Source organism: Miniopterus natalensis, chromosome X (genome assembly GCF_054644295.1).
Source record: "Miniopterus natalensis isolate mMinNat1 chromosome X, mMinNat1.hap1, whole genome shotgun sequence".
In the NCBI taxonomy this organism is placed as follows: Eukaryota; Metazoa; Chordata; class Mammalia; order Chiroptera; family Miniopteridae; genus Miniopterus; species Miniopterus natalensis.
Window position 1 is genome coordinate 100,494,733 of NC_142103.1, and position 12,644 is coordinate 100,507,376.

General features: G+C 37.0%; 1 long non-coding RNA gene across 2 annotated transcripts in view; it reads left to right on the forward strand.

Moving 5' to 3' along the window:
* Nucleotides 1–12,644, forward strand: part of LOC148090648 (uncharacterized) — a 308,919-nt gene that overhangs the window by 35,404 nt on the left and 260,871 nt on the right. For both annotated transcript variants that reach the window (XR_015713701.1, XR_015713700.1), the window contains exon 2: nt 10,334–10,521. This is a non-coding gene — a long non-coding RNA (uncharacterized LOC148090648). The remainder of the gene's footprint in view (nt 1–10,333; nt 10,522–12,644) is intronic.

The following is a 12,644-nucleotide window of genomic DNA, read 5'->3' on the forward strand; positions in this document are numbered from 1 at the left end:
CATGCTGTCCCACTTTCGGGAGTGCTAATTTAGATGAATCCTCTCAAGAAAGAAATTTATTCAGAAAGTTGTTGCTCAAGATCCAATAGGTAGTTAACAGTGGCCATGGTGCTGGAATTGGGATATTCTGACTCTCTGCCTAGAGCTCATTTTTATTATACCTAAGTGCTCAGCACCTTTACTCAAAGATGAAGAGGTGCCAATTTCTCCTTCCATATCCATCCAACAGAGGAAACAGAGCGGGGAAGATCCCTTCTGACATTTCCTCCCAAGATTCAAGTCAACCTAACACTATGATACCCCCTCATTGCCTGAGAATGTTTGGATGATTATAAACAGACTTGAATAGTTCATTAACTGACCCACTTAAGAAGGAAAATTCTGCCTCATCACTTGCTGTTCCCATTTCTGCTCATTTGAAATGCTCCTTCCCCCCACCCCGCAGTAGCCTTGAAGTAAAAGATTTTATTTTTGTGTGTCTTTGAACACTAATGCCTCTTGAAGGCCATTTATGTCACACTTCAGGAGTTTTTTCTCATTACCTGAGGAATCATGAGAGACTGAAACTCTGTGCATCTGGGGACTGAAGTGGAATACATGTTCGGAACAGTTGCTGCTTACCTCTGCTAGCTCTGTTTTCCGCTTTTGCAGAGCTTAAGTGATTAGGCATATGCAGGCCCATCACATCACACCTGCAATTTGGAGTGTTTTGCCCAGTGGTAGTAAATTACTTGTTGTTCCCTTACTGTCTGAAAATCCAGACCTTTGCATACTTTCTTTCTGACCAGGTTACTTTCTCTTCCTCATTTCTTTTCTTTCTATTTTAATATTCTAAGACATTTAAAGAATTGTTAATACCACTTTAGGACAGTATAGCTCCACTCCTCATACTGTGGTCTGTAGACTAGCAGTTTGGCCATTATTTTGGGAGTTGTTTAGAAATGCAGAATCTCAGGCCCTGCCAAGACCTACTGAGTCAGACTCTGCATTTTAACATGATCCTCATGGAAATATGTGCACTTTAAATCAGGACATATTGGTCTAGACTGTGTTACAAAGTGAGGATTTAATTTGTGAGGGAGAAGGTGGAAAGGATTATATTTACTTGCCAACTCCTTCTGAATTCAAGCATTCTTTTTTGTTCTGAAAATACAAGCCAAAGCTAAAAATTGGGTGTGTGAACTTTTAATTTTGTGAAATAGAAAGAAACAAATGTAGAATCTTTCTGAAACATTTGAAAAGGAGTATCAAGTATGGCTTATGTAACTAATTTAGTCCATTTGACTTTGATATAAAGTAAGCTAATAGGCAGCCTTCTTTCCTCTAGGAACTGACAACTGAAGCTGGGCATAACAGCTCGGCATGAACTAGAACTATAGAGGGGCGTGGATGTAATAAATGGAGCCCCCTCACTTCTCCCTGTGGAACTGTCTGGGGGAGCCATTGAAATGCACAGCAGAGATGCAATCAGCCCCTGGCTTTATTCGATCTGGGCATTTCCAGTCCAATTTCCCTACAGCTATCTTCTTGGGACTAATGGCAAAAGGGAATAGAGTCTTTAACACTTCCTTGATTTAAACAAAGCCCCCCAAAAATGTGACTTTCCTCGGGGATACTAAGATGTAGTGTGTGTGACTGTGCACTACTTTCATTTGATAAGGCTGTGATTGATTTCTTTTTTATGTGTTTTGAACTGCTGTATCTTAGCAGTAGCTTTCTCTAAGGAGCTGTACTCGAGCAGCTCATTACACTGCAAAAAAAATCCCCATGAAGTAAAGGGATCAATATTTATTATGCTCAGTCTTAGAGCAGATGGAGACAATGCATGGAGAGAGCTAAACACGGTGAGCTCAATTCCAAACTACTAGCTCTTAGCTAAGTACCCTATGTACTGGTGTCCTCAGACTCTGTTTTTTAGAGTTAAGGAAAAGTAAACTTCTTAGTTTCATTAGGTTTACTATTAGGTAGTCCTAACCATCCTCTGAGTTTATAATAAGGTGGTAAATGAATGCCAAGAAGCCATGAAGATACATCTTAGTCAATATAAATCTCAAGGGTAATGAATAAGTTTCCCAGCCATTGGTTCTATGCATGCTGATGGCCCTGTATTTGGTTAATTACTTCATTGTTAATTAACTTTTCACCAGCTCATCTGTGGTCAGCGGGCATGCATGCACCCTCAAGTATGCATCTAGTGTGTGGATTCTGAATTTTCCTGTTGAAGGATTATGACTATGACTTAGTTAACCAAAGATCACAACCCAGGGTTAAACATCCAAAAGCAAGCACGTAAGCAAATCTGAGGCAAAAATTAGATTTAGATTGCCTGGCATGGAATAAAATCTAGAATACAAAGTCTGGAACAAAGCAATAAGCATTGCTATATTTCTCAACGGCAAGCATTATCTTTCAATTTGAAAACCATCAGTGTACATGCCACCAGGATGTCCAGGGGGCCATTAAGGCTGAACAAAATCGTGATAAGGTGCCCTGGATGGTTTTCTCAGTGGTTAGAGTGCCAGTCTGCAGACGGAAGGGTCCCAGCTTGGTTCTCGCCAAGGTTAGGTACCTCTTACCTCCATTGCAGGCTCAGTCCCCAGCCCTGGTCAGGCACTTGAGCGAGGCAACCAGTTGATTCCCCCCCCCCCCCCGACTCTCTCTGAAAAGCAGTGGAAAAAATGTCCTCGGTGAGGATTAGAAACAACAACAGAAGTTGTGATAAGGTAAAATGGAGCATATTTTTACTTAACGTGGGGTCTCCAAAGTCTTAATATAGAGAAATAACTCTTTGGTGCAATTCCTCCTTATTTTGATCAAGAAATAGTAAAGAATTTGCAGCAAAAGTCTTTTGGTTCTCTTCGATACATTTCATCCAGGTGACTGCCAATTCTGACTGCGTTTAGTGCAGGGCTTACTGAAAGCACAGGACACTTAAGAAATGAGGCCTCGCCCAGCCGGCGGGGGGGCGGGGGGGGTGCTCAGCGACTGAGCAGCGGCCTGGGATCCAGGCGATCAGGGTTCAATTCCCATCACAGCACGTGCTCGGGTTGCGGGCTCCATCCCCAATGACTCTCTCATCATTGATGTTTCTCTCTCCCCCTCTCCCTTCCTCTCTCTGAAATCAATAAAGACATATTTTTAAAAAAAGAAATGAGACCTAGTGTTTCCCCACAAATAGGTCAGGATATGTCTCCCTAAATCAAGATTTTTTTATATATATAGCTGGTGGTATAAAGAAGTAAGTATTTTCAAATCATGCTTTGCCCAAATTATTCAAAAGTATGCAAGAGAATTCCATAATTTTGAAAATATACATGATTGGAACATTTTTCAAAGGAAAACAATTATTAAATCTAACCCAAGTAGAGTTAAAATGACTGAATAGACCATAAAAGATTTTTTTTTAATTGTCAAAATATTTCCTTCCCCCACAAGAACCCTGTAATCACATAGTTCTATGGAACAGGACTATCATATCTTTAAGGAAAATGTAATATGTATTCTATTTAAACTATTTTAAAGCTAAGAAAAAGATAAAAGTCCAAATGTATTTCTAAGAGACAAAGCAATTTTAACACACTAATTAGATTAGGGTACCCCGTTCCCCAAAAGAAAACTATCGTCCAATCTCAATTATGAATATCCTGAAAACATTAGCAAATTGAATATTAAAGTGGATTTTAAAAGAATAATATACCACACAGAAGAAATACAAGAATAATTTGACATCAGGAAAAAATTTATGCAATTAAAGAGGAAAAAGCAATATGATCATCTAAAAGATTTATGTGCTAAGATTAAACAGAAGTTAATGATTAAAAATTATTATTAACTGATGAATATAAAAGTATCTTTAACTTGAGCAAGCATATTTATCAAAGACCAAGGACAAACTTCTTACTAAATAGTAGAAGCATTTCCATTAAAAATGAGATAAAGACATCCCTATCATAATACAATTTTTTAGCATCTTCCTGGTCAATAAGAAACACTCATTCAGTTATCAAAATCATTGTAGAAAACAACACTTTTAGTCAAGCAAGTAAATTATAGAGCCTTAATTAGCCCAATTTTATCCTCAAAATTTTTTGCCAGATAATTTTTTAAAGTACCATATTGCTCACCTTTCACAGGCATACAATATCATTGTCCTATGTGTGATTTTCCAGATGTTCCTCTGAAATTATGCTGACATTCTGATTCTATCTTGTCGTGACGTATAGACTATGATTATCTTCTATTTGTCAAATAAATCAAACAGAGGAGTTGAAAGACCTAACCTCACTCTCTCCTATTGCTTTCTACCTTCCATAGTTTCAGAAATAGCAGTATCCCTCATTTTACAAAGCAGGTTTTATATCTTTGATCCATCACTCTGAATTCTCATTAGTACTAGAAATATGATAGTGGCTCTGAGTTAGAAGCAAAGCTACTAGCACCACTGTGACAGGGAGCTGGTTTGGTAAATCACTGTTCATCCTGAACAGAAGAAATAAAGATATATTCTTAGCAGTAAGAAATTAACAAAAGAACAAATAAATATACTAGACTCAACGTTTACATGGGCAATGTCTATGGAATTCTAATTAGAAATATATTAATTAAGAATGTTGAGTAAATAAAGCTTGGAATGAAAGAGCTATTTTGAAAACTTCATTTTTTGAAAATAATGTCACTCATATTTATAATATCTGATGAGATTATGTTTTACATTATTCTCCTTTAGTTTTATGAATCATTATATATTGGAAATAAGTTAGAGTCTGATAAAGGCTGGCCTTATTTCTAGTGCTGTACTTGTAATGATGGCAACAGGCTATGTTTTCTCAGACTAGTGAAGCATGTGTAGTTAGGAGTGACAGTAGCATTTGCAAACAAAAATGATAAGGTGGAAGAAAAGTTATATTCTACTGAAATGTTGAGCAAATCAAACCACTAATGTTTTCAAGTATGTGGATCTGAATAGTTTTTTAACTTATTTTGAGATAATTATAGATTCACTTGCGGTTGTAAGAAATAATACAGATATCCTATGTAGCTTTTATTCAGTATTACTCAATATAACATATGACAAAACCATAGTACAATATCACAACCAGGATGTTGATATTGATACAATTCACTGAACTTGTTCAGATTTCCCTAGTTTTAATGGTACTTGTGTGTGTGTTTGTGTTTAGTTCCATTCAAATTTATCACATGGGTATGTTTGTCTACCCAGCCCTACAGCCAAGATCCTGAACAGTTCCATCACCACAAGAATCCTTTATATTGCCCTTTTAAAAGCACCCCTACCTTCCATCTTCTCTCCCTCTACCCTGTCCTTAACTCATGGCAACCACTAATCTGTTCTCCATTTCTGTAGTTTTTCATGTCAAAAGTAAAAATTATATAAATGGAATCATATAGTATGCTACCTTTTGGGATTTGCTTTTTTCACTTAGCATAATTCTCAGGAGAATTGTTGTTGTATGTATCAAAAGTCTATTCTTTTTACTGCTAAGAAATATTACAGTATGGATGAAGCATAGTTTGCTTTACCATTCATCTATTGAAGGGCATCTGTGCTGTTTCTAGTTTAGGGCTATTATGATTAGAGCTGCTTTGAATATTTGTGCACAGGTCTCTGTAGGAAAATACATTTCCATTTCTCTTGATTAAATGCCCAAGAGTGCAATTGCTGGGTCCTTTGGTTGCAGGTTTAGTTTTATTAGAAATGCCAAACTGTTTTCCTGAGTGGCTATACCATTTTACATTCCCACTTGCAATGCATAAGTGAGTCTATCCTTGCCAGTGCTTGGTGTGTCACTACATTTTATCTCAACAAATCTGATAGGTGTTTCACTACTGATATTTTGGATTGCATAATTCTTTGTTGTTGAGGGAAGGGCTGTCCTATACATTGTAAGATATTTAGCCACATCCCTGACTTCTATCTACTAAATGACAGTAGCACCCCCACTCCATATTGACAACCAAAAAACATCTTAAGATATTACTTAATGTTCCCTTGTGCGGCAAAATCTTCCCCTCTTGAGAATCATGGTAATTTATCATAACATTCTAAATCTAAGAAAACAAGATCAGTAATGCTCATTTATCTCCCCTGATAATAAAAGATTTTTTTTAAAACTCTCCCCCCACCACATTTGGAAATTAAAAACTTTTCTTTACCACCGACTCACGTCCTCTTTTCCAACTGAACCCTTCAGTTTATCTCCTATATCCATAAGATTATAAACCAGCTATGATTACTTACTGGTCTAAGACCAAAGTGAAATGGCTTTCAAATAATATTAACTATTAAGGGTTGCCTAGGCTATGAACTCTCAAATTGTCTTCATTAGCTACAGATGCATCTGCTCCAACTTTTTATAAGATGCTGATCCATAAAGGAGAAAATTCAGAATATTTACAAGATGAGAAAGGAGAGAAAAATCTAGACAATATGTTTTCATAAAGGGGACTGAGGAAGATCAGAACAAATGCAGGTTAAAATAGATAATACTACAAGTTGTGAAAAGCTATAATTCTAGTGGCACTACCAGCAGAGTTTTACCTCTAAGCATACTGCTCTACACATCACTTCAAGTACATGTCAAAACGCTAATTCCCCCCACTTCTCAGTCTATTAAAATGCTTCTCATTCTCCAAAGCTCAGATCAAGTGCTATCTCTTCTATAAGACCTTCTCCAATCCTCCTAGCTGGAACACAATAATCCTTCTCCTGGATTCTGTCAGCATTTATCTCCACATTAATCATTACTAGGACTTACATCAGTCTGACCATGTTTTGATTATGTGTGCATCTGTCCTCATAGTAAGATGGCTAGCTTCTTGAATTTTATTTAGCAGTGACTTAAAGGCCAGAGCAAGAGTAGCTATACAAGGGTTCAGTAGGGTACATAGAAAACATAAGGGGAGAAGATGGAGAAGCATCAGGCAGCTGAAAGAACGGAAGGAAGGGTTATTTCCAAGTCAAATTTTAGGTGGTCTGGAGCTGAGCCCACCTAGGGACTTGGTGTCTAACTAGTGGAATCTTGATAGAGATGCATAATTAGGTAGGTAGGTAGATGGATGGATGGATGGATGGATAGATGATGATGATAGATAGATAGATGATTGATAGATGATAGATAGATAGATAGATAGATAGATAGATAGATAGATAGATAGATGATAGAGATAGATAGATGATAGATAGATGATAGATAGATAGATAGATAGATAGATAGATAGATAGATAGATAGATGATAGATAGATAGATAGATAGATAGATGATATAGATAGATGATAGATAGATGATAGATAGATAGATGATAGAGATAGATGATAGATAGATAGATAGATAGATGATAGATAGATAGATAGATAGATAGATAGATGATAGATAGATAGATAGATAGATAGATAGATAGATAGATAGATAGATAGATGACAGATAGATGATAGATGATAGATAGATATAGATGGATAGACAAATGGGTAGATATAGCGATATGACCACTCCCCCTCATGGATTCTGTGGCAGGCAAACTTCTAAGATGGCCCCAAGAATACCTACCTACTGGTATTCATGCCCATATCTAATTTACTACCTTTGAGTGTGGCCTGGATCATTTTTAGCAACTTGTTCTAAAACTTGAATACAGCAAAAGTGATGAGTTGTTACTTCCAATAGAGGAAGTTGCAAAACTTCCAAATCACTATGGCCATCTTATGTCCCTCCTCCCCTTGTGCGTGCCTTTTCATGTGCTCACTCTAATAAAGTCAGATGTGATATTGAAAGATGCTTATGGAGAGCTACATGGCAAAGAACTGGGGGAAACCTCCGACTAACACAGTGAAGAACTGAGGCCATCAGCCCAACATGGTTCCAACAAACTCTTCAGTCAGCTAGGAAGCAAATCCTTCTAAGTTAAGCCTTGAAATAACAGAAATACTTGTTAGAGACCCTGAGACAGTGGACTCAGTTAAGCCATATGTGGGTTCCTGACCCACAGAAACTGCGAGATAATAATGTATACTGTTTTAAGCCACTAAATTTTGAGGTAATTTGCTATGCAGCAATAGATAATGAATACAGATTCTTTTCTAATGCCAAATAATTCTTCACAGTGTCAAAGAAGTAGTGTGCCTGAGAAAGAGACAGAAAGGGAAGGAGGGAGGAAAAGGAAAGAAGGGAGGAAAAGAGAGAGAGGGAGGGAGAGATCAGGCAAGATTCCAAAGAGATTTTTGATCCACCCCTAATGGGCATAGTCTTATTTCCTGTATTTCCTGTTACACAAGACTTGTTGCTAATCTGATGCCCTAAAAAATTAAATACCGTAAATTTAAGGATTAATTAGTATTAACATTATTATTCAAACTTTCCAGTCCTAATCAAGCCACCTCATTTACCTTATTTACAACTAACTGTCACAACTATGGTGTTTGAAATAATAATTAGTCTTACGCACTCTAACTCACATTTCTAGCTCCACACATATCTTACTGCAGACTTAAGTGAGACTCAAGAAGAATGTGGTTATGCCTCAGCTATGCCTAGGGTCTAAAGTACTACAACCATACATAAACTCTTTTACACATCAAGAATAATAGACAACATTCATTTACTTACCCATTCAATCTTGAACCAATGTTTACTGATTACCCATTGTTAGCAATGTGCTGTGCTAGGAAGATAAATGGGAAGATGGCCATGACTGTCATATATTCACACTCCCTTTCAAATTTACAGTAACCTTTATATGCCCACCCCCACAGCAACTTCTCTTTAGCAGTATCTATGTAGAAAGTATGGTGAGAATATTACCATTTGTGAAATACACTCAGTGAAAAGCTGATTCTCAGGAATAAATAAGAAATCTGCAATTGGCATGTTCTTTGACCAGCCTTTAAAAATAAAACACCAGCAGTTGGCCCTTTTGGCTATTTCTCACATGGCACCTGATGTAAAATTTGAAACTGTGGCTGACTATTTCCCAAGGGACCACTATGATGGATTAAAGGGTGGTTTTAGGGGCTTCTCTATAAAGATGAACCCTAGCAAGGCAGACACCAGTGTGTGTCTGATGTGGATCCAGCTCTGCCAGCACAGTCAGCAGGTAGCACAAGCACAGCTCATAATATCCCATGTCCCTCAAGGTTCCCAGAGATCATAGGAAGTGAACAAAAGACAGAATAAGCTTATAACTAAAAAGCATGCTGCTTATAACTGAAAAGCAATATATAAGTATTAAAATAAATCCAGAAAAGGCAATTTAGCAATGCATGTGAAAAGACTTAATTTGTATTTTGCATATCCTTTGATCTAGCAAATCTACTGCTAGGAATTTATCCTAAGGGAGGAAAAATCATAGGGCTTTGAAAAATCTATGGCTACATGGGTATTTGCTAAAATTATGTACATGAGGGAAGAAATTGGAAACAGTCTAAATATGCACCAAGTGGGGACTGAGTAAATTAATTATATAACACAATAGAATATAATCCAGCCATTAGAGTAATATTGTGGAAAAATAATTAAGAATTGGGAAAGTGTTAATGTTCATTATATAGTATAAAGTGAAAAATAGGTTAAAAACAACATGTACAATATTTTTGTTTAAAAATGTGTGCTTACATATGTGTATTATATATACAAACATACACACATATAGATATCTATAGATAGATACATATGCACAGAGAGGGAAAGAAAGATTTTCATAGTGGTTCTGTGTAGATGTTGAGCTTATGGATACTTTAAATGTTATTATTTTTATTTTACTATATGTTCTGTATTTTCCAAAATGAGTATATATTGTTGAAATTAGGGATCATTTAAATTTTATTTTTTTATTTTGTCTATATTTCCTACAATGACCATACATTATTCAGAAACATTAAATTATTATGAGAAAAGCCCGGCTGGCATGGCTTAGAGGTTGAACATTGACCTATGATCCAGGAGATTGGGGTTCGATTCCCGGTCAGGGCACATGCCTGGGTTGCAGGCTTGATCCCCAGTCAGGCGCATGCAGGAGGCAGCTCATCATTGACTTTCTCCCATCATTGATGTTTTTCTCTCTCTCTCCCTCTCCCTTCCTCTCTCTGAGATCAATAAAAAACATCATAAAAAATTATTATGAGAAAAAGGAATCGATTAGCTGAAAATGTATATTAAAAAAATTCTTAAACCAAATCTTGAGGTTTCAGGTACATTAAAAGGGAATATATGTAACTAAGCAGCTTTAATTTTGCATTCTACCCAGCAACTTAACTATCACTCCAATACAATAGAAAGTTAAGTAGTTTCAAATGTCACTAACTGAGAGGTTACAATTATAGGTCCTGTTGTCTTCTGGAACTGGGCCTTTCCTTTTGCCAGTGAATCGATGAATCAGAAGGAACTTGTCTTTGGGCTGTGGAAGAAGAAGGAGCTGGCCTTTCAAAGAAGAAGGAGGAAAGGCAGACCCTCACAGAAGGACAAACAACTGCCAGCTGTGGAAAGGCACATCTGTGTGACTGCTAGAGAGGCAGGTCCTCAAAGGAAGTTCAAACATAAACATTTTCCGTTCAGGGGCAATGGGAGTTTTTCCATTTTTTTTTATTAGTCTCAATAGGCATATTCAAAGAAACCAAAGTTGCAGAAGATGTAAATATAATACGTGTAGAAATACTTGGTCTCTTCCTGAGATCAAGCAAAACCTGAGATTTTTATCAGGGAACTGATTTTTTTATTTAAATAAAAATAACACTTCACATTTAAGTAATTTTCCCCTCTGAAAAGTTTTCCACTTTTTATCTGAATAAAAAGGAGAGTATCCAACGAGAGTTCAGTTGCAGCATGCATAAAATATCTAAATAGACCAAAAACATGTAATTTAACATGCTCTGACTCAATTATGTTGCTTCTTTCTAGGATACACAAAACACATCCCAAGAAGACATACACTCACTGAATGTGCACAGAAGTCGTTCATTCACTTACTCATTTAACATGAATTTACATTTTGCCCACTGTTAATTACCTAGGATAAAGAGATAAAGACCAAACCTGCCCCTGTGCAAGCCACAGTAAGCGAATAGATGGGACAATTGAGAGAGAACACATGTTAAAGTAAGGCAGACAAACAAATCCCTATTTGAATGCAATGTATTAAGTGCTTTAATAGATTAATGCACAGTATGAATGCAATGGGAGACCAGGAACAGACATTTAAAAAACACACAACAGGAGGGAGGCATTAGGGAGGCTTACAGAGGAGGAAAGACCTGCTGAATCTTGAAAGGATCGGAAGTTAACCTAGTAGATGAGTAGGGCACACATGTAAGGGCACAGAGATGTGGCAATGCAAGGATCACCGACTAGGTTGGGAAGTGGTACATGATATGGCAGTAAAGATAGGCCGAAATCAATGATACTGGGATGTAGGCTTAGCTGCTTTAACAATAACACCAAAATATCAGTGCTTTAAACAAGATAGGCATTCATTTTCCCTCAGGTAATACTTCAACCATAAATCATCCAGGGCCATAAGACAGGTCTACAGTGTGGGATACCCAGGCCCTTTTCATCTTGTTGTTCTATAATTTCCAACCCTCTCAACCTTGCTCCCACCCCTCCCCAGGCCTTTTCCAAACTACTGTCCATGGGTTATGCATATATGCTTATAAATTCTTTGGTTAATCTCTTCCCACCCCTTTTCCCTCCTTGCCTCTGAGATTCCTCAGTATGTTCCATGTTTCCATGTCTCTGGATCTATTTTATCAGTTTATTTTGTTCATTAGAGTCAACATATGAGTGAGATCATGGTTGCTCACATCCTTTTGGCCAGTACCTAATAATATGATTGCAAGAGAGGCTAGAAAATGCAGTCAGTCATATGTACAGCAAAAACTCAAGGATACTATTACTAGAGGTCAAAGGGAAGAATGGATAATGGATAACAATGGCAATTAGCAGTTTCAGGCACAAGTATCCAGTTGGTAAGTGGTTGGATGGTAGGATCTAGCCAGAAAGCAAGTGAAATAGCATTATGAGATTTATATTTTTAAAAAATCACTTAGGTTAAGCCATGGAACTTGTATTAGAGGGAATCAAGTCAAGAAGCATGGAGACCAGTTAGGAAGCTGGTGCAGTAGAATAGATAAAAAATGAGGGTGGTCTGGACTACAAAAAGAAGTGGTCTGATTTGAGAGAATTTTAGGAAAAATAATACATAGCACTTAGGAGTTGGTTGACTATAAGGAGTGAGTAAAAGAAGGAAATAATCAAGAATGTTTCCCAGACTTCTGCTTCAAGATTTGGATGGACCATTCTCAGAGATTAGGAAGAACGTAGAGGGAGCCAGTTTGGACAGGATAGGATTAATAGAATGGATTTTGGAGTCATAGTTTATAAGAGATCATGTCATTGGTGAAATGTGGACTGTGGATACATATGAAAAAAAGGAATTCTTGGGACAGCATAAACATACCTATTAGTTTCTGTTATTTCATTGAAACAGAATTTGTTTATACATTGGCAGTTAACAAGCTCACATGGCTTAAGTACTTGTAAAATTTCCCAGCTATGGTATATATTAATAGTGATTCACCCCTCTCCCATTTTTGTGGGTGGAATATACTTGCCTGTCCCTTGATTCTGAGTTTGCCC